Genomic DNA, 23,053 nt, shown 5'->3' with positions numbered 1-23,053 from the left:
GGAGTGATGGACTCTTCCCAAACATCACACCTGATGGAGCCCTGCCTTCCTGGGGATGGCTGAGCACCTGCCTGCCGCGGGAAGGGAGAAATTCATTCCTTGTTGCACTTTGTTTGGCTTATCAAATAGGCTTTTATCACAAGCCCTGAGTTTTCTCACTGTTGCTCTTTTGATTTCATCCCTTACCTTGAGGGAATGGGTGAGCAGCTGATCCTGGGCTTGGTTTTGCTGGCTGGGCTTCACAGAGAAACACTTTGAATATTTGTATATAACAATATATTTTTTCCACAATATACTAAAATACAAATATATACAGAATATATATAATTTTTTTAAAATCTATAACATAGTTGCATTATCTACTGTCAGCAGAACTACAGGTAGCATCTGGGAGCATTCACGTGAGGAGAAAGGAGAAGTGTGAATGTGCCCATTGTTCAGTGGGAAAACTGCTAACTGACTTTGTTCACTAAGCCCAAAATTAGGCATGGAAAGCTAATGGGAGCAGAGCAAATAACAGATTAATTTTTAAGATTTTAATATTTTTCTGGCAGACAAAAAAAAACAAAAAACCCCAAAACAACAACACACAACCAAACAAAAAGCTTTCCTACCCAGAAAAATCCCTTATTTCTGCACCAACAACTGTGGGGAGCTGCCCAAAAATAAACTCTTGGATTTTGGGGCCTTGTGGATTTTCATATGCAACACACTAAGCTTGTGACTGAGAAGAAAAATACTTTGTCTAGGAGGTCTTGCTGTCCTTGCTTGCATGGACCTGAAATAATTCACATCCAATATTGAGGCCACAGACAGATCCAAGCACTCAAATCCAGCCCAGACCTCAGCTCCTGCTTTCTCTGTGCCACACATCTTGTTTGGCAGAACCAGGGGAGGGAAAGGGGCACACAAAAAGCTCCAATTCTGCCTCTGACACACACCCAGGACCAACCTCCTCAGCCATGCAGCTCAGCCAGAGCTGACAGATATTCTGACCTGAGCTGAGCAGAGTTCACTGAGCACAGCTCTGCCTGGCACTGTCCCTTGTCAGGCTTCATTCTGCTTTCAGCCCTTTCTGGGACATCTCAGAGTTGCAGGGAATTCCCTCTGGCAGCAGCTGGGGAGAAGTTCCTCCTCCCAGCACCCTGAGGAGCAAGGGCCAAATTGGCTGAGTTTCACAGCTGAAAAAAGAAACAGCCCTTGGAGCAGATGGCAGGCAGCAAAGAGTGGCGTTGGAAACAATCTTTCAAGGCAATTTAATCCAAAAATCACAATTCCACACAGCTTTCAAGTGAGACCCCAGCTACCTGAAAAACCCTTCATGTCCCAGCAAAGAAATTTCTGACCTTTAAATAAATAAGTAGATAACATCTAGAATTATTAAAAGCAAAGGGGTATCAACACAGATTAGTGCCTGGGTGCCACCAGCAAAGACACAACAGAGACAGAGACAGCCCCACACCACCAATGCATTTTTGCCCTCCATGTGGGCATCAAAGGTGGCACCAGGCTGATCCTATGAATCTTCAGCAGACAAACTGCTCACTGAGATTGCTCTGAGAGAGCACATTTTGCTGTAGGACTGGAAGTGTCACATCCTCCTTGCTGGCCAGACCACAACATGCTGTGCCAAAGAGTAGATAAAGCAATATATCTATAAAAATAGGTGCTAAACTGATTGGTTTGGCACCATGATAAATTTAGTTTATCGTGGTGCCAAACCAATCAGTTTAGTCTAAGATTAAAGTTTCAGAGGAAAAACTAGTGGTAATCAAAGATTTTATTGCCCAGTTTTACTCAGCATAGCTCATGCTGCTTTCTGTTAGATATGATCATCATCAGGGTGTCCCCTTGCCCATTCTGCCAATTGAACTAACCCGAAAAATACAACATCAAAAAGATTATGTTCTCTTTAAGCTGACCTTTAAAACTGAAGTTTACAATGCCCTGGTAAGAACTTAACATCTTAATTTACATAATTTTCTTCTAAATTACAAGTCATGTTTTATCAGAACAGAGTAAGCCAGAGGACATGAGCAAGCTGTGAGCCAGCAGCAAAACATAAAAAGCCCAACGGGCCTAAAAGTTCTCACGGACAGGTTATACAATGCAGGAAAACAGGAAAAAGAAATTAAATAAAAACTCATCTGCTATTGAGTTACACATGCCCTCTTACCCTTGGGGGTTGCCAATCATCCTCTGCTCTTTCTCAACATTTCAAACGATTACCCAAATGAGATGGAAAATAAAAGTTAATAAGTGTTGAATTCCTAGGATTGTTCATAACCATCTGGAATGATGTGGCAGAACAACTTCTTGAATTAAAAGATGTGTTTCCTTCACTTGCTGCGTGGAAGAACACATGAACTGAAAGTTGTTGAGTCCACTTCTAGCCCCAGCAACATCACAGGAAATTAACATCAATCCAGAAGGAACAGAACGATGACAACTGGATTCAAAGTGCTCTGGCTGGAGGAAAGTTTCCCTCAGCATGTGTTAACACCCAGCATCCATCAAATATATTATTGTTCCTTGACAAATGTGTGAAAACACAGAGTGAAGCCCCAGAACAGTCCAAATCTGGAAAGCACCTCATGCATTAAAACAAGTTTGTAGACTTGGTTGAAATGGTAGTAGTTAAAGACCTGTATATGAGCATCAAGACATGTTTTTAAGGCCAGATGCTAGACTTCAGTAACTTGAAAACAAATCTGAGGGAAAGCCCTTTTTAAAATTCTCAGGCAGAAAATGCATGGCTACAGTCATATCCTCTGTGGGGCTGATTATTCTCATTTAGAACACCTTTGCACAAAAACAAAATGGAAATGAGAACATGCTTGGCACCCCTCCCAGAACATTACATGTGCTAAGAAAAGAGACTTTTTTTCTCCATATGAAGTAGCCAATGATAAAAAGAACAGCTACTACAACTTATAAATGTTTGATTCCTGAAGCAGATGAGGTCCTGCTTTCACATCATACCTGCTTGATAAAATATATACCCATGTGTCTTCTCAGCAAAGAAAAAGCTAGGTTTGCTGAGCAAATCCCAGTCAGCTGCTCTAGACCAAGCTCTGCAAAGCAGGTTTCTACATCATGCCTTAATTAAATCTGCCTGTGAAACTCCAGCTCTTCCTTGGACAGCTCTTCATCAACTTCGACACAAAAACTCCAAGAAAGAGATTAAAAAAGAGAAAGTGTTTAGATTTAATCCTCCATTGCCACCATCATATTCTCTGAAAAATCCCTTTGCCCAGGATTTCTTCTCCTGGGAAGCTGAGAAGCCTCAGAGTAAAATGAAACAATAATTATCTCATTTGCTTCTCCTGTGTTTTGCTGCTTTGGAATGTGGTTTGGACATTGTTTACCAACTGGTCATTGTTTGATTAGTTTCATGTGAATTGTTTTTATTTAATAACCAATCACCATCAAACTGTGTCAGACTCCAAGGAGAGAGTCACGAGTTTTTCATTATTATCTTTTAGCCTTCTCTCTGTACCCTTTCTCTATTCTTTAGTATAGTTTTAGTGTAGCATTCTTTAATATAATATCATACCATAAAATAATAAATTAGCCTTCTAAGAACATGGAGTCAGATTCATCATTCCTCCCTTCGTCTAGGAACTCAGAAAATACCACACTCCATTTCCTTTTAAACACTACAATTCACTGAAAGAATTTCATATTAAAAAAAAAACCTCAAGTTTTTCTACTGTTCCCTCAGGCTAGAGTGCTCACCAGGGTATTATAAAACCATTTCTCTGAAACCACCTCACCCCTGTTAATTGTTAGGCTCTCCCACCTTGGCTAACTGTAGGCAGGAAGCAGCAGGTGACATCTCATGCCCACATTGGCTTCTGTCAGCCAAAATCCCTGGATACCCCTGCAAGAACTGCCCCTCAGCATGGGAACATCAGCCAAGGCACACAGTTCTGCACCCAGCCAGCTTTCCAAGGATTATGCAGGTGGCATCTCCAAAATCCCTAGGCTCCTCTGGTGAATGGCTATCAGTGGCAATCAAACTCATTTACATTCTAAAGCTGCTCTCAAGGGATTACTGAAATCCCCCTGATTTCACTTATTTAATTTGGTAAGCAGATTGTGTTGCTGCAAAGTAGATTTGCAGATATCTGGATGAAGTGTCACTCTGTGCAAAACATGATACTAAACACAGGCTCACAGAACAAGTGGCTTTTTGTAGCTGGAGTAAGGGATGTACAAAGGAAAAAAACCTCACTGCAAAATTTTGATCTCAAGGTTTGGTTACAGTGGGCAGAGCTGCAGAGCACCAAATCCTTGAGCATCTGTGTACTTCATCTGTGCCAGTGCCACAGCCCTGATTTCAAAAGGCACTTGAGTCAGGGGAAAAAAAGAAAATCACATTTTCTATTAATATTTATGCCTACTTATTAAGTACTTGCATCATTTGCACAGCTACCCTGTTGGATAAAATCCCCACTGCAGATACAATCACATCTGAAGATATTTAAGAAATAAAACCACTTAGCTGGTCCACTGCATTAGATCTTTCCTGCAGTCAGTCTGAACTCATCCAGAATTGCAAAGCACGTTTATCAGCCCTCTGAGTGCTCCTGTGAAAGCTTTCCATGTAAAAATGTCATTTGCCTTTTGTGGTGACAGCCATAAACGTGAACTACGAGCCTGAGCAGGAAGCAGCATTGATACTAGGGCCAGACCTCCTCCTCTCCTGTCAGCAGCCAGCACAGATAGGAGCTGCATTTCTGGGGAAGACTGCTCTGCTGAAGGGCTCAGAAGGCGAGAATCATTTCTCAGCTTCCACCACAGAGGATGCTGTCACTGTCACATTTTCTGGAAAAATCCCTTCGCCAGGATTTCTTCTCCTGGGAAGCTGAGAAGTCTCAGAGAAAAAGGAAAACAATTTTTATCTCATTCACTTCTCCTGTGTTTTGCTGCTTTGGAATGTGGTTGGAGATTGTTTATCCAAAACAGATTGTTTCATTGGTTTCATGTGAATTGTTTTGCCTTAATGACCAATCCCTGTCCAGCTGTGTCAGACTCTGAAGAGTCACGGGTTTTTCACTAGTATCTTGTTAAGCCTTCTGTCTGTATCATTTCTCTATGCTTTAGTACAGTTGAGTATAGAATTCTTTTATATAATATCATATCATAAAATAATAAATTAGCCTTCTAAGAACATGGAGTCAGATTCGGTATTCCTCCCCATGACAGGGGAGGAATACCAGAAGATGCAACTGCAGCAGCCCTGCCTCTGAACTGACCTGCCCAGCTGCAGATCCAGCAGAGCTGGCTGGCAGAGGTGGGGAAACATGAAATACATTAAAAACCACCAGGAAACCGTTGACTGCTTCAGTTTACTGCAGAAAGGCAGGAATGTGCCACAGCAGAGACAGTGCTGGTCAGCCGTGGCCTCGCAAGGGCAGGCTTTGACATTTTCTCCAGCACAGGGCTCCTCCACAGCTCTGCACAGAAGGTGAGAGAATTGAGCAAATCACTTGTTTAGCCTCTAACTCAGACAAGAATAACCTACTCTATGAAATCCACCTTATGAAATCCAAGATAAGAACATTTCACTCACACACACCGAGGTGCACAGAAGGTGCAGCATCAACTTTGTTTTGGGAAGGTAAACAGAAGAACATGACAAACGAATCCTGAATTACTACAAAGGTGTGTGATGGGGTTTCATACCCCTTTAATGTTTATAAAGATATACTCATGGGTTCTTATTATACACACAAGATGAATTTTGAAAGTGAGCATTATACTTGACCCCTCTGGACAATCTACTTATTTTATAACATTATTTTATTTAGTCTGATACTTTGAGCCTCTTTCCATCACTCCTCTTCCCCCATACAGCATTTCTAGTTTTGAATAATGCAGAAACATTTCCTAGGTGAGGAAGGCCAGCATGAAGACAATAATTTTTATCCTTTATGCAAGCAATGGACATCCGACCATGGTGATTTTGACCAGCAAAATCCCTGTAGTAATGAGAGGGCAGTGTGTAGTTCTCTGTTGTTTAGGCACCATGTGCAAGCAGTTAGACCAGGTATGCAGGTTTGCAGCCTGAAAATAAATAATGAGATAAATAAAAACAAATGAAAATTGAATAAAATAAATAAAAAAAGGAGATCCCATCAGTGGCAGGAAGGGCTGAGTGGCCTCACCTGACCCGTGTGTGCCACCCAGGAGTGGGGTCACAGCTGTCCTGTGCAGCCCACTGCCAAGGGCTTCACCCACCACTGGCACCACCACGTTTAACCCTCCCACATTCCCACACCTTCTCCCTTCTGCACAGATGATTTGTGTAAAGTGCACTACAAAAGCCTGAGTTTTTCCAAGAATGTGAAGCACCTGCAGTCATAACTCAAATGACAATCTGTGCTGGCCGTGCCACGTAGCCCTCACTTCCAAGGGTGAAGTAAACAGCTTGAGGAAGAGGAGAGAGCTTTGAGGATTGTGTCATACAAGCATTAAAATAATGCTCACATCAGCAGCACCGTGGCTTTTTAATTTAAAGCATGTATTCCTTTGAGAGTTACCATTATCTCATTTTTTTGCACTCTAACTATTATATAATTTTTTTTGGAGATCTTACCGTGACTGCCATGGCTTCTGAAAAGCAGCAATGGCAACCCCCAGCCACCAGCAGCCCTTTAAAAGGGCCCAGAGGGGAAAGCCAGCACATCAATTGTTACAGCTTTCAGCACGTCTCTTTTTCTTTCTTTTTTTTTTTTTTTTTAAGGAAGAGTTAAGTGTTATTTCACATATTTTTTTCCATGCATAATTCCAGTTATTTCTCAGTAAACATATATCCCTGGGCTCTGGCATTTCGTGGCAGAAGTTTAATTGAAAAGGCTGGGAAAGAGGGAGGAAAAAGCATTGGAAGAAGAGAGAGAAAGGCTTGGGGAGGTCGGAAGAGCTGGGAAGGGCGAGGGGAGGAGGGAAAGGGAGGGAGGGAGGAAGGAAGGGAAGAAGGAAGGGAGGAAGGGAGGGAGGAAGGGAGGAAGGGAGGAAGGGAGGAAGGGAGGAAGGAAGGAAGGAAGGAAGGAAGGAAGGAAGGAAGGAAGGAAGGAAGGAAGGAAGGAAGGAAGGAAGGAAGGAAGGAAGGAAGGAAGGAAGGAGAGAAAGGCGTTGCAAGGTGGGAAAGGCTGGGAAGAGCGTGGGGAGATGGGAAAGGGTTTGGAAGGAGGGAAGGGCTGGGAAGGAGGAGAGAAGGAATGGCTAGGAACAAGGGAGGGAGAAGAGAGGGACAGGCTGGGAAGGAAGGAGAAAAAGGTGGGGAAGGAGGGAGGGAAGGGCTGGGAAGGAGGGAGGGAAAGGCGCTGAAAGGTGGGAAAGGCTGGGAAGAGCGTGGGGAGATGGGAATGGCGTTGGAAGGAGGGAGAGGCTGGGAAGGAGGAGAGAAGGGAAGGCTGGGAAGGAGAGAAGGAAAGGCGTTGGAAGGAGAGAAGGAAAGGCGTTGGAAGGAGAGAAGGAAAGGCGTTGGAAGGAAAGACTGGGAAGAAGGAGAGAAGGAAAGGCTGGGAAGGAGGAAAGGCTGGGAAGGAGGAGAGAAGGAAAGGCTGGGATGAAGGAAAGGCTGGGAAGGAGGAGAGAGGGAAGGCTGGAAGGAGGAAAGGCTGGGAAGGAGGAGAGAAGGGAAGGGCTAGAAAGAAGGAAGGAAGGGAAGGAGGAGGGAAGGAGGAGGGAAGGGAAGGAGGAGGGAAGGAGGAGGGAAGGGAAGGGAAGGAGGAGGGAAGAGAAGGAGGAGGGAAGGGGGAGGGAAGGGGGAGGGAAGGGGGAGGGAAGGGGGAGGGAAGGGGGAGGGAAGGGGGAGGGAAGGGAAGGGAAGGGAAGGGAAGGGAAGGGAAGGGAAGGGAAGGGAAGGGAAGGGAAGGGAAGGGAAGGGAAGGGAAGGGAAGGGAAGGGAAGGGAAGGGAAGGGAAGGGAAGGGAAGGGAAGGGAAGGGAAGGGAAGGGAAGGGAAGGGAAGGGAAGGGAAGGGAAGGGAAGGGAAGGGAAGGGGAGGGGAGGGGAGGGGAGGGGAGGGGAGGGGAGGGGAGGGGAGGGAAGGAGGAGGGAAGGGCTGGGAAGAAGGAGGGAAGGGAAGGAGGAGGGAAGGGCTGGGAAGAAGGAGGGAAGGGAAGGCGCGGTGGGAGCCGGGGGTCCCCCATGCCGCCCCCCAGCCCAGCGCGGCCGCAGGGCGCCCCCTGGCGGCGGTCGGTGCGCGGGCGCGGAGGCGGCACCGGGGGGGGACAGCGGGACGGGGGGACAGGGGGACAGGGGGGTGCGGGAGCGCCGTCCTCGCTTGATGAGTGCACAATGAGCGGTGATATATTTTAATTTAAACACCATAAACCTATTGAGTGCTTAATTAACTTTAACCGTCTTCAGTGGAATGAAGCCAATTTGAGGGGGTCAAAAGGAGTTGTTTCAATATCAAACGGTTTTACATAGTCAATCCATTCATTCGGCCCACAGCTACTGATTAACACACAAAATTAACATGTTAGTAAAAATTCATATTCGGGTCTCCGGGGAAATTAAGATGCACATGCACAGAGCATGATTAGCACAACTATTGTTTTCCCCCAACAATATAATTTAATGGGTTTTCAGAATTACAGAAAGAGAGACTGGGTCCTGGTTTGAATTGATTATTTACCACAAAGCTTTGAAATATAGAGAGGACGGAAACCATCCTGAGCCAAGAGGGCAGCGACAGAGAAAAACATGCTTGGAGCAAGGAGCAGGCGGGCACGGTGCCCTGCCACATCCCACAGAACCCCAGCAGCCTCCCCAAGGACACTTCCCTCTGCCCTCGCCCACTGACGCCTTCCTCCCCTCCTCCCCTCCTTCCCTTTCATGTCCCGATGTTATTTTTCCATTGTGTCATTTGTTTTGGTAAGAGAACAAACAGCCCAAAGCTTCTTCCTATGCCTCAAAATGTTGTACTTGCCAATTCCTTTGCAGAAATAAGAGGATTAGGAAGGGTGCCAAGCAGACAAAGCAAAGGTGAATAAAAGAAACGATATTTTAAAAATCTACCTCTGGCAAGCCGAACAAAAGTGACTTGCTGGATGGCCTGGCTTAAGTAGTAACACAAGAAAGTAAGAAACCCTCAGTGACTTGAGTCATTTTTGCATCAGGCCCCCACACACATGGGTGTGTGAATCATTTCCAGTGCACAGAGGCACCAGGAGAGTTTCCAGCCGTGTGGGCACACACAGAGCTGCTTCATAGGAGGTCTGAAAGTCAACAGCAAGGGAGGAAGGAAGAGAGAAGCAAATGTCTGCTCTCTTGCATCACTAAACTAGCCATAGACCTCTTGTTCACCAGGTTAAAAAACTCCACCTAGTATCTTAGGGGGTCCAGATCAACCATTTAGTCATTTAGTGTAAAAACAGAGCCCTTCCACCTCTTATCTGAATGATGTGACCAAGGTCTACACAGAGATAGATTAACTGTCAAAAAACAAAGTTCTTGTGACTGGAGAATGGCCCCATGGCTTCCCAGGATTCATGTATTAATTTTTTAATGAAGTAAAGACAGAGACAGGGAATTCAGAGCACACCTGCAGCTGGTTAGAGATCTCACTGTTACCCCCCATCTGCTGTGTTTGGGCTACCACAACTCCACTCCCACAGTGCAGTCAGTGGGGCAGGAGAAGCTACAACTACTGTGCCTGTGGATACCAGCAACATCCACAGTCATGGGAAGAGTCTGGAGCTGGAATTAGTGACTTTTCATGAGAGAACATGGACAGGAGCCCAAAAAGACTCTGCAATCTCCATGCACATAAATTTTTCTCAAAACTCAACCTCACAGGTTCCAAGTGGAACCCAGTGCAACTTTTACATGATTGGAGTCATCAGCAAGAGATTGGATTAGGTAACTTCCAGAGAGCCCTTCCCACCTGCAATACTGCATTTCATACATCAAGCATTGTTACAGACATATTTTATGAAAAATACTTTTGTTTGGATTTTTTGTCCTGAGAAGCCTCAGAGGAAAAGAAAAACAATAATTATCTTGCTGCTGTGGAATGCAACAGGTACATCTTTGATTGGTCCATGTTGGCTGTTTCTAATTAATGGCCAATCACAGTCCAGCTGTCTCAGATTCTCTGAGAGTCACGAGTTTTTGTTATCATTCCATTCTTTTCTATTCCTTGCTAGCCTCCTGATGAATCTTTCTTTTATTCTTTTAGTAGAGTTTTAATATATAATTTTCTTTTAATATAATATATATCATAAAACAATAAATCAGCCTTCTGAAGCATGGAGTCAAGATTCTCATCTCTTCCCTCTCCCTGGGACCCCTGTGAACACCACCACAAAGCATTCCAGCAGAGTGGTTCCTGATGTGCAGGAGCCATGCCTCACACAGCACCAGGATATTGTGGGACAGTGGCACCTGGATGTGGCAGAGGCAGCTGCACTTCAATCCCAGCTTGGGGTGAGCTCAGGGTTCAGGAAAAGCCAAGAGCACTGCTCTACACAAGCTGGCAACATCGTAAAATGCTGTCCACTGCCATATCCACAAAAATGACAAATTCAGGTTTCTAACGACCCAGGAATCTCTGAGTCCTTATGCAAAGTCTGTTAGAATCAGAATCCTAAATGCCAGAGCAAGAACACTGAAATCAGCTTACCTGGTGCTCCAGCTGTGCTTGGCAAAGGCAAAACAAAGCCTAATACAAATAAGCATTGAATTACTTGGGTCAGAAATTTCAGCTTAACCTTAACAAGATTTACAGCTCTTCTTCCACCATTTTGGCATCTGGGCACACAATCCTGTGTGCCTCAGTGTCTGCCCATATCAGATTCAAACACCTGGCAGAATTGAGTTATTACCATCACTTAACAACAGTTTTGAACCTATGTTTATGTGATCATTTTTGGAACAGGGGCTAATGAGGACAATGGCATAACCCCACTCATGTTTGCTTGTGGTTTCCATTCTGCCTATGACAGCAGAGATTAGAGAAGTTGTATATGTAGGAAACTTTAAAGATCAAAAAATTTGAAAGGCATCTGGTGTGTGCAGATCAGAAAGCAGATGAAAGCAAAGTATTGGGGGTGGTGGAGCAGGAGAAAGCAGGGACAAATCTGAATGTCTCATGAGAGCACAGCTTAGGAAACTGAAGTTTAGTTCATCAGCAGCTGATTTTTGCAAGAACTGTGGTGAAGCACCTAAAGTTGGAAAGTTGAGAGTGATCTTGGACTGAACCCTTAATCAAACACTGAAAGGACTGTGAGGGAATTAGAACAGTTCAGCAGTGGTCATAGTCAAGGTTCACCTCCTTTCAGAGTGTGATATGTGGCAGTAATCCACATAATGATCCAAGGAAGGGAAATGATCATTTATTGCAAAGATGGAAGTCAGAAACAGCTCACAGTGGGGAAACTCCAGAGAAGTGCAAATGGATTTAAAGTGGTGGTAATAAAAATAAATCTGAAGAACGGGAAAGCAAGATATAAACTTAGGATTGTGATGTTAGAGAAAAAACAAGAGGAATTTGCAGGACAGCCAAAGCTAGAGAAGCAAGGAGGATAACAGTTTCAGAAGGCTTCTCACTACTTAAGCTGCTTAACCAGCAATCCATAAATAGAACAGGAGAATCAAGAGACTACAGAGACACAAAAATAGTTCTCTTAACTGGCTTTAGCACAAAAGAATCTTGAAGCACGATTTGCCCAAAAACCTATTCACATACAATAAAATACTCCAAAATCCGAGATGTCTAAGAAAAGAATTGATTGTTTTCAATCATTTTCGTTAAAAATTAGGATCAGACAAGGCTGACAAAGATTTCCAAGAGAAGCAGACACTGTAGTTATTAAAGGAAGTTTTGCTTGAATATGAGTATACTTTTATTAGGAATGGGAAAGGCCAAAAGGATGATCACACTTAAAACCAGCTTAACAGGAAGGTGTTATGGATTGGCCTGGAAATTGTGCATTTCACTGGATCTCAGTCTATGAAATAGACACCTAGATGTGCTCTGTCTGCTCTTGCAGCAGAGAGGAGGGGCTCAAAGTCTGACTCTGGCTGAGTCTTCCTGACATCACCATGAAGCCAAACAGGAAAACATCAGCTGCTCCCCCAGTGCAGCCTGAAGCTAAACAAGCTCAGCATCTTGGAAGAGGAGCAAAACCTCCTGTCCTGCTCCCAGGAAATGCCAAAACTGCCAAACCAAGCACACAGGGTTGTTACTTGGGCAGCACTGAAAAGTCTTTTGATCAAAGTGCCACATAAGGAGCGAATGAAATAATCCAAATTGACTCTAAACACGTCAGGAGGGGTGTTGGGAGCAGGGAGTGTTAAGCTACTGTCAAAACTGAAGTGCTAAAGTCAAAACTAAAGTGCTTGTCAGGCCACACCTGGAACTCTGCTGAGTTTTGATCCCTGCTATATAAAAGAGTGGTAAATGGCTTGGACAAGGCCATAAAGAGAGGGAAGCCTGCCCCATGAGGAAAGGCAAAGAGAACTGGGCTTGTTCAGCCTTGGAAAAGACATTACAATAATATTTAGTCATATTGTACTGTACCAAATATTTAATGTTTGGCATTTAAAGGGTTCCTATGCTAAGAAGGTGGAGACTCCCTTTCTTCAAAGAGCTGAGGTACGAGCAATCCTGGGGACATCCCAGTTGGACACAAGAGGAAAATCTTTCACTATGAAAACCTTCAGCCACTGTAACAATGGGTAAATGGGGTAAAAATACCCAACTTTGGGCATTTCTGAGGTTCAGCTGAGCAGGGTGCTGTGCCATCTGGTCTAGGCTGTGCTTTTGCCAAGTTTCAACCAGATGATCCTCGAGGTCACCTTCCAACCTGAGTAAGGCTCAGCAAACAGTCCAGGAAAAGATGGAAGAAGCAAAGTGCTTGCTCCAAGCTGATTTGTATATTTATTTTTAAATAGTTGGGAAAAAAGCAGGCACATAATGTTGTGTGGGTGACAGATGTCTGTACATTCAACATGGTGTAACTTTGGGAAACCTCAGAGTTCCTCTTTGCCTCTTTGCAAAGGGCAGTTCAGAAACACAAGGGTGTCCAAATTTCAGGAAAAACAGGGCAGGAACATCCAGTCAATAAGTTGCTTAGCATTTAAACACTAGATACTAAAAAAAAAAAGTCTGAAAATTAATTTCCATGGCTCGTGTTTAGGGAATCTGTATGTGTGGATAACATCTTCCCACTGTAGAAGCCTGTAAATGAAAAGCAGTTATAGGACCAAGAGGAGGACCAGGACACACTGCCTTCCAGGGAAGCAAGAAATAAAACCACTGCTTTCACATTGCCTATTTTATCTTTAGCTTTGGCTGCTGCAAATCAAAGGATCCCACAGGATTTTATGGATGGAGATATTTTTTTCACAGAAAAAAATTAGGAAAACCAGGATGATTATCAGCAAAATGCTGTAAATTACAGGAGATAGCACACATGCAGCATGAGAATTTTCCACTGGCCTTTCTCATAATCAATGAGACAAAAGTCCCAAGGAGAAATCAGAGTGTAACAGCAAAACACACCAGAGTCTAATATGTAACAGAGCCTCTTGTACAAAACCCAAAAATTCACCTTAAAACAAAAAAAGATAAAAACTTCTTTAAAAATCTGCCTAGAAAACATCAACACTTATAGCAGACAATCAAAAGATACTTTTATCAAATACATGGAAATGAAAAAAAATAATTCAATCATAATAGAGCAACAGGTCCATTATGAGAAGCACATCTCAAAGAATTTCAGAAAAAAATGTATTTCATTTATATAAGACTACTTCCTATCAAAAAGTAAATGATAAATAATGCTGAAGTAACCACAGCAAATATTTAGTTACAGCACATAATTATATTTCATGCCTATAATTTGCCTTTGTCACAACAGAATAAACCATAAGTAGGTGAATCACAGATAAATTCCATGCAAAGGCCAAAATGTATGGTTCCCATCTAAGAGTATGTGAGCAGATCTGCTTTAATTTATATTTAGCAATATAAATTATTTAGTCTAGCACAGACTGAGAAACACAAGCAGTAGACAACGTTTGTAAACTCTGGATGTGGATCCTCAAGCTTATACAATACTCTTAACTGGATATTCACCAACAGATGAAATAATTATGAGTTTAGGTAGCATAACTCTCCACAAGTATGCAAAAATTCTGAAGCATTTTTTGCTAACTGGTATAAAATGTGTTATAAAACTCCCACTGAATTTATTTCACATCTTATGCTGTCTGGCAGCTCCTTTACTTTAAATAAATAAATGGTGAGGGACAGAAAAACCCAAACAACCCTGGAGAAACTAAGAACATTAACAACTTGCATCAGTAATCCAACTTGAAGGGCAGGAACTCACTTGACACCTGCAAATGGAGTGTGTGCCTTCCACCTAAACCACCCAGCACTGACCACTGACCCATGACAGGACTCCAGGACACACGTTTTACAGGGGTTTACAGCAATTTAACCTTCTAGAAGGCTACATGGATTTGGAGGTGCAAGAAAAGCAATCCTTTATTTCATCTGTGTGGTGAAATCAGCGCTTGATGCGCCTGATGTTCTTCCATGCACTTTTTGTATTGCACAAGTGATGGTCTCCATTTAAAAGTAGAAGAGCAAAAGCTTTTCCTACGATGCTCTTTTCCAGCAGAATGAGTGAGGAGTTATGGCAAGTTGATAGCACTTCTAAGATGTTTAACACAAGTATCATAATTGTCACTTAATGGGTCAGGAAACAAAGACAGACTTGTCTCAGTGGTGTTGTCTGTTCTCTATAGATCACACTTATTTTCTCTTCATATTTAGGAAATGTAATTAAGTCTAATTCAAATTACAAGAGACAATAATTACACAAAGCCATTTTTTTCTTTATAGTTAATCCTCTGAATATTTTATTTGCCAAGGCATACAATTTTCCAAAAAGAAAACATTAACTCATGTGGCCTGTATGGAATTTATTTAATTATACGATAATCCAATATGGTTCCCTGCAATTTATTATGTTAATTAGTTAGATTATGTGTGAAATATTTTGTAATGAGCCCATTCCCTTTCTTCATATGACTTTAAAAAAAAAAAAAAAAATCTTTCTAATGAACCATTTTTCTGCATTTATAAAAGATATCTGGGGGCTTTGTAATTTAAACCATGAGTTGTAATTTATATCAGTGTAGAATTACTAAAGATTTTGAGAACCATAAACTACATTTTGTGAGACTGCAATATCCTTACTGTAACCAAACACAATAATTGGAGAACGTTGTGTATTTGATATTATAACTGAATCCTGTACTGCTTTGGCAGTAAGTGTGATATTATTGATTGCAAATGGAGGAGGGGGAAAAAAGGAAAATACCTCCAATAATTCTTCAACCAGGATGGCAGAAGAGGTTTAAAAGAAAGACTTTAATACTCAGCATGTGCAAATCGCTTTTGGAAATGAGCCAACAGACTAGATCAACATGGATTTTTTTGCAAGAAAGCAAGTTACTGTTTGTTTTGTACAAGTTAACTTCAAGTTACTACTACTACGTGAGCAGAGAAACAGATCATTAAATAGAAAAATTCTTCCATGACATCTTCTCAAGAGTATGTTTCCAATAGTCCTGAGGTGCTGTCCCTCTCGAAATTTCATTTTATACATGCAATTTCCCCTTGCTTTCTACAACAAGGAATGCACTACTCCCCTTTCTTGCCTGAGTTTTCAATAGGAAAAGGTGAGCACCCTCAGGTTTGTGCCAGCAGATCCCTGTGTGCCAAGGCTGGAAGCACTTCCAGAACCATGCTAAACCCCTCATGCATTCTGCATTTAGCTGGGAATCTGTGTCTGATTCTTTACTCTCCAAATACACCCTGCAGGCAGCATACCTGATAGAGCACCATGAGATAAAGCCCTGAAAAAGGGCCCAAGAAAGCTGGTTGATCTTCAGGCATCATCTGCTCCAAGCTCAGCAGTGATGGCCCCCAACACGATGGGATGTCAGGCAGAAATGGATGAACAAGGAGCTCCTGAGCAAACCCAAACACCAAAAGGAAGCCTGCAGATGGTGGAGGCAAGGGCAGGTTAAATGTGAAGAAGGAAGAGCAATTGTTGGAGCAGTCAGGGATCAGGTGAGAAAAGCCAAAGCTGTGACAGAATTAAATCTGGACAGGGATGTCAGGGCAGCAAGAAAATTTCCATAGTAAATTGGTGATAAAAGGAAGACTAGGAGAAATGTGGGGCCTGTGCAGAAGGAAATGGGAGACCTGGTTACATGGGACAGGGAGAAGGCTGAGGTTCTCAACAATTCTTTTTGCCTTGGTCTTTACTCCAAGTGCTCCAGCCACAGTGCCAAGAGAGAATGAAGGGTCCCTCACTGTAGGAGACAATCAGGTCTGAGAGCATCTCAAGAACCTGAAAGTGCCCAGGAGGTCCCTGGGACCTGATGGGCATTCCTCAGGGATCCCTGCTGGGATCAGCACAGGTGACACCTCTGTCAGCGACCTGAGGATGCCTTGTGCAGGCTGCCCTAGAGCAGAGGCTGGACAGAGCTAAAGAATAAAGCAGGGATTTATTCAAAGGATCTCCTCCATGGATGCACCTTGGGCAGCACCAGAGCCCAGCCAGGGCTGCACCCAAGATGAACCAAAATGGCCCCAAAATGCACGAGCACTCCCAGGGTCTCTCCTGGGATCAGTTCTGCTCCATTTGCACCTTGCAGTTCATTGTCCCATTCCAGCTTTAGTCCAGGCAGTCCCACCCTGCTTGTTTTTCTCTCTCCAGCCCACGGGGTTTGTGCTCTTGGGGCTGAGATTTGGATCATTTGTCCTTGGTGCCCAGCTGGAGCAGGAATTGTTTTGTCTCCCTGCTCTGTGCAGAGAGCTCACCATCCCCTCATGTGAAGCCCAGACTCACACACTAAAGCAGCACAGAATGTGAAAAATGGAAAAGCTGAACCTGAGGCATCATGGGCAGTGGGATGGAGTGCAGCCTCAGCAGCCTTGCTGACAACACCAAGCTGTGTGTGCAGCTGCTGGAGTGAAGGGATGCCATCCAGAGGGACACAGACAGCCTGGAGGGGCTCAGGAGAACCTCAAGAAATTCAACAGAGCCAAGTGTGAGGTTCTGAACTGGGGCTGGGGCAAACCCAAGCACAAACTGGCTCTTGAGGATATTTCCTGACTGAAGAAAAATCCAGACCTAGAGGTCACGATAGGAGCTATCCTTTACAAATGGCACAGATGTCATTAGTCTATAGGTGGCAGTAGACAGAAATAAGGTTTAAAATGCCTCCTGCTCAATGGTGATGGTCAACACAAAAAACCCCACAGAGAAATTCAAGTTGGATCAGCCTCTCTCCTTAGATGCTTAATGGCATTTCCTATGTGTCATCTGAAAATATATTAACGCTGCAGAATCCTGATGTTGGCCCAAATGTCTCATTTAAGTCAGTTTCCAATTATTATTTTGCCATTCATTTTCTCTAAATGGAGCACGGGTACAGCACAATAAATAATCCTGCTGTGGTCACATCCATTTCAAAGAGTTGACAGGCCAGAGAGCTGCAGAAGCCCTGTCTGTATTTCAGATGACCTAAATTCTTTGATCACCATATACTGATGTAATAATGATCAGTGGAGGCAGAGAAGGGTGCGTTCCCAACAATCTATTCTTGTGTGGATTTCCTCCAAATGTTATTTCAAGTCACATTTGCTTCCATGTGACAATATTCTTAAAATGCTTTTATACTTTGTGTTGCATCTCTTGGCCTGCCTGTTGCTAGAAAACCAAAAATGTTCAGAGCTACACTATATTTTTTACCACTGGAAGAACAGGGGAAATATGAAATATATCAAATTAAATGTACAGCTTGTAACAGACATTGCACCTCATGCAAATGCCATCTATTTTGGCTGCACTTGAAACTTTGCTGGCACTAGAATCACCAAACCTAACAGCAGAGCATTAAAAATAACCAATAAAACCCTCACACTTAAAAACACCCCTGAGAAATTGCACTTGTATTTCATAATATATAAGCAAAATCCAACACAATTTCTCTCCAGGTCTGCAAGCAACTGATTCCTTGACACAGCATTTTTTATGTCCCATACTAAGAGAGCCCAAACTCAGAAAGGTAATCCTTGCAAGGCTGGTTATTTAGATGTCTTCCTGGCTTAAGAAATATTGGAACCATTAAAAAAATACAATAACCAACACAGATTTTTAAAATATTTACAGTCTTTCACTTTAAAATTACTCACATGCAGGCTTCTGACTGCTCAGGGAAGGAACTCTGCTGTGTGTGTTCCTTAGCAGATACCCTTGAAGAAAAATATAGATTTGTTAGACTGAGAAGGCATGTAGAAGTCCAACAATTGTTTTTTAGTTTGGGGTTTTTACTCTGTAAAATTGCTATTTAAAAACATCCTAAGTGTTCCTGTATAGCAAGAAGATTGTGTTTCATTGCCCCTTGGATCACTAGCCAGTGAGAGGAAGGAGGAGTGCCCAAATTGTCACCATCACTTTCTCAGAGGTCACCCTCAAGGATGCTCCCCAGCAGGTCACCATGGACTCAGAGTTTACACATTCTTAAAACAGCTTTAAAGGCTCTCTGACATCCAGCCTTTAAAGCACCTTATCTTGCTTTAATGCTCATTAGAGAAGAATTAACTAGGGCTAATACACTCACAATGAAGTTTACATGAATGGCTCAAGAATGCCTGCATTATGTTCCAACTATTTTTTCAGAGAGCAAAGTAGTTACCAAACACAGATCACATAAAGCATATTCAGTTCCCACCACTACATATCACGACTTGGACCTCACAACTTGCCTCAACACTTTCTCCTGACCTAACAATCAACAACTTCTCTGTGGCCTGTCCTTTACTTCTTATTTCCCCATCAACACAGAGTACACCATCAGAGCAGGGAATTAGTCTGTGTCACGCTATGAAACACTCCAGATCAGTTCTGAGCAATCCTTGACAAGTCTTTCCCGAAAAAAACCCCAAAAAAATCTGTGCACCAAGTCAAAGGGTTCCTCAGTTCTCAGCTCCAAGCCTTGCAGTAGCTTTAATTTAAATGATTGTGATGAACAAATATTCTTTCCAGGTATATTGTATACTTCAACACACTACTGACAGTTTTAAAAACTGATGCACTAAAATAATTGCCTAGCAATGGATTTAAACAATTAAGTAATTATTAATTCAGTAAATGCCATAATAGGCTTTTAGAAATTACAAAAGAATCCTTTCCCATGACATACGTCGATATGATATTTGTCTAACTAGGTGATCTGCTTATTATTCACCAATTTAATTCTTTCTTGAATTATGTAGCAACAAAACACACAAAAGAACAAAGTTACCCTCTGCAATTATTTGACAGGATGAGTTTCAAAATCCTGACGTGCCAAACTAACACCTTAGTGCCATCACAGGACCTCCCAACTCACTTGGCACCGCAGGGTTAATCTCACACATTTAAAATCCCACCTCAAACAAGACCAATTGCAGCAAGAACCAAGGTCTTAGGGTAGCTTTGGTAAGACCACGCTACTCCAGAACACAACAGTAAAAAAGCCATGCAAATGGAGATGAATGGAGCACAAGGCACCGAGGTAATTAAAAATGTATTTTCCATCTCCTAGTAATTGAATTGTGTACAAGCTGCAAGTTAATGAGGTCATCTACCCTCGAGCACTGACAGGAAAGCAGGAATAATTATCTTTCAATTTTTTCTTATGTAGCAATTAATTTTAACCATTCGCCTGCAGCCCACTCCCACTTCCCTCACTCCAGTCAGTCAAAGTCAGGGCTAAGCTGAATTGACAAGCAATTGATACAGTGGCAGCACGGAGCCACCCAGGCAGGCAAGGTAATCAAGGGGCTGCAGCTGTTGAGGGCTAAGAGCTTCCAGGTGAATGTCACCTGAGATTTTGCATTCTGCCACTCGGAGGGCTTGGGACACACAGCACATCTGCTGCCAGGTGGGCAGGGAGGAGATGTTGCTGATTTGGGGAGGGAGCAGAAGGATGGACAAGGATTGATGAATGGACAAGACTAGAAACAAAAATGTCTTTTTTGCTGTTGTTTTTTCTTATTTTTCTGATTATTTTTTTTGTCATTAAGTATTGCAAACTACAGCTGTATTTAATAAAAACAACAGCATAATGCCTTGGCTCTTAATTCAAAAACCAATTAAACTCAAACCCTTAGGATGCCTCCTGTAACTACCTGACATGGACTTTCAGCAACTCTACGCTTTAGATGAACAAAACGTGCCAAACCAAATCTGTGAGAGCAGGACAAAGATGAGTTTGGCACTTTGGCCTGTGAACCAGGGCCTCACAAGCTCTGTGCAGATGTCCACGTTTATAACTGGGCTGGCAATCTCTGCAGTCTTCCCCTTTGGCCTGAACCATCTTTCAACAGCTAACATGAGAAGTTCTGTTCACAAAATAAAACCAAACAGGCAACACCACCAATGTAACAAATGGACTGAAGCATTTCACTAAAATGATCAAGATAAAGGAAAGGGCCTTAAGTGTTTGGTTATTAATACCACTCCTACCTTCCCTCCCTCAGTGGAGTCTACAAATATTGTGAGGACATTGCTTGCTAGATGGAGTGCACAGGAAGGCCATCTGAGTCCATACCTAAATGACAACTTGTCCCAGCTGCACTCAAGTTAAACTTCTTCTACAATTACTGATTTTTGACTAGCAGTTTTAGAAATAAACCCTTCACCAAGAGCAAAAAAATCTAACTCAGATATCTTACAATCAGGAATTGACAATGATCATGTCTTACTCACCTGGCTGAGCAGAGCAGCAAACCTGCCTGGCAAGTAAAAGTTCTCTGCATTTGCAAGATGTATTAAAATGTCTTTTCTACATGCACCACTTCACCTGGAGAGAAACTCCATAAAAATGGCAGAAATTATTCAGTGTCAGAAGTGGTGTAAAGAGAGAAGAAATCTGACATTTGCCATGGGCTCCAAGTCCACAATCCATCTGCCTCCTCCTAACACACTTATGAGCCAGCTCATGGGGTTGTTCTGAAGTTGATCCTACCAATTTCAGAAGTTCCCAACAAATGTTTTTCCTTTTAGATGAGCATAATTGTCAAAGTAAAGCTTAGCAGAGAAGGTGCCAGAAGTTAGTCCCTGGTGGTTTTACCTCATTAGAAATGCAAGCAGTGGTCACTGTGTGGGTGAAAGCAGGCAACACCTGGAAAAGTGGTACACATAAAGGTCACCCCAGCATCAGTGTAAAATTAGCATCAGGAATGAAATCAAAGGCAAGCAAATGCCAACATGTACACACTGGAGGGAAAAGGAGTCGTCACTTTCTTTTGAGCACATAAAGAATGTAACAGCACATGACAGTGCAGTAATACAGTGATAGCAATAATTTCTATACATTTCTTTTATCTCCTGACTTTCTATGTTCTCTGCAGCAGTCTTCTACTCTTCTTCCTATTGATGCTTCTTTTCACAATCTAAAAGCTGTCAAGGTAAATATCAATAGACCAGTAAATAATAGAAAATAAGTCTGTTTCTCCTGAAATGAAGATCAAGTTTTGCTTCAAGCAGGAAACTTCATGATCTCAATTTCTCATGTCACAGGAAGATACCTGATCCCATTCTGCAGCACATCCACAGAGCAACTACTTCACAAATAGCAGCAAAATGAGTCCTTAGCAGAAAAATTGATGCTTTTTTGCATTTTCCTTCAGTGCTGAGAAGCACCTAAGAGACTAGAAACTAAATGTGTATCTACTTTGAGAAATCACAAATGCAAACAAGGGCATTGACTCGCTTTTAGTCAACCAGAAATATTTTTGGGTAATCACAAAACAAAACCCAAAACTTTTGCTCAAAATTCAAACAACAATTAAACAAAAAAAACAAACCCCAAATCAGGAAAAAACAATAATGCAACTTCTCCTTCAAAGCCCCAGCAGTTTAAGTAAGAGAAGGTAAGTGCAGACCTGGGACAGTTGTGCATACTGGTGACAAGTCCAGATGAGCAGCAATCAGCACGAGTGTAGGCACATCCATAAAGCTACTGTTCATCACTCATAATTAAACTCATTTGAAAACACTACACACACGGACATGCTGGAGAGACATGAATTGTACTACAAAGACAAAATCACTCTCAGTGGTTAGTTAAGTGTTGTCAGTCAATCCTAACCATTTCACAGCCAGCTCTCTCTCTGTAATGGCAGATTAAACTTGGCAGACTTGATGGGGCGTAATAAACTCCATGTAGCTACCACTCCTCCTCTTTTTGCAAAGCTAGAGCATGTTCATCCCTTTAGGTTCACTCCTGGAAGCCCAGATAAAACAAGGAGATCAGTTTCCCTGTTCTCTGGAGGTTCTGCACGAGCAGGGGAAGTTGAGGTACATGTGCACAGAGTGAAGAAGTTGCTTGGTGCTCTCTCCTGCCTCTGAAGTGCAGAGGGACAGAGGAACAAAGCACTGACTCAGACAGAGCCAGGGATAAAGAACAAAGACAAGGCTTCAACAGCAGGTCAGCATCATGTGGTTTCTGCTCTGAACACACAACATTTGCTGTGCCAGATAGAGGGTCCCTCCTGGGGAACATCCTGCCTCACACAGGAAACAGGGGATGGTCCCTCACACGAGCAGGTAACCTTGACTGGTTACTGTGGTTTGTTTTCTGTGCATCCTCCAGCATCCTGGAGTGTTGTCCTGGTGTATTCCTAAGGCACAACTCTACTTAATCCTCTCAGTATCTCTTTACAACACTGTTGTCCATCTGTTTGACTACTGCCTCCTTGAACCTGCAGACGCTGTGTTTCTGCAACTTTCTGTGGCAATTGATCTTCAAGTTTTACTACCCACAGTGTTAATACTTTCTCTGCAGGCCTGTCTTCTGATTTGTTTAAAATTCTCATATTATGCCAACAAAGTGTCTCTTTCCCTGCTCTTCTGTCAAGAACAGAATAGAAACAAGAGGTAGTTACTCCTAAAGCTCAGTATAAACCACAGAACTTCAAAAGGAGAGGAAGGGGGAAAGAAGAAGAAGGGGAAAAG

This window comes from Haemorhous mexicanus, chromosome 6, assembly GCF_027477595.1.
Source record: "Haemorhous mexicanus isolate bHaeMex1 chromosome 6, bHaeMex1.pri, whole genome shotgun sequence".
In the NCBI taxonomy this organism is placed as follows: Eukaryota; Metazoa; Chordata; class Aves; order Passeriformes; family Fringillidae; genus Haemorhous; species Haemorhous mexicanus.
The sequence above is the reverse complement of the archived record's forward strand: the minus strand, read 5'-3'. Positions refer to the sequence as shown.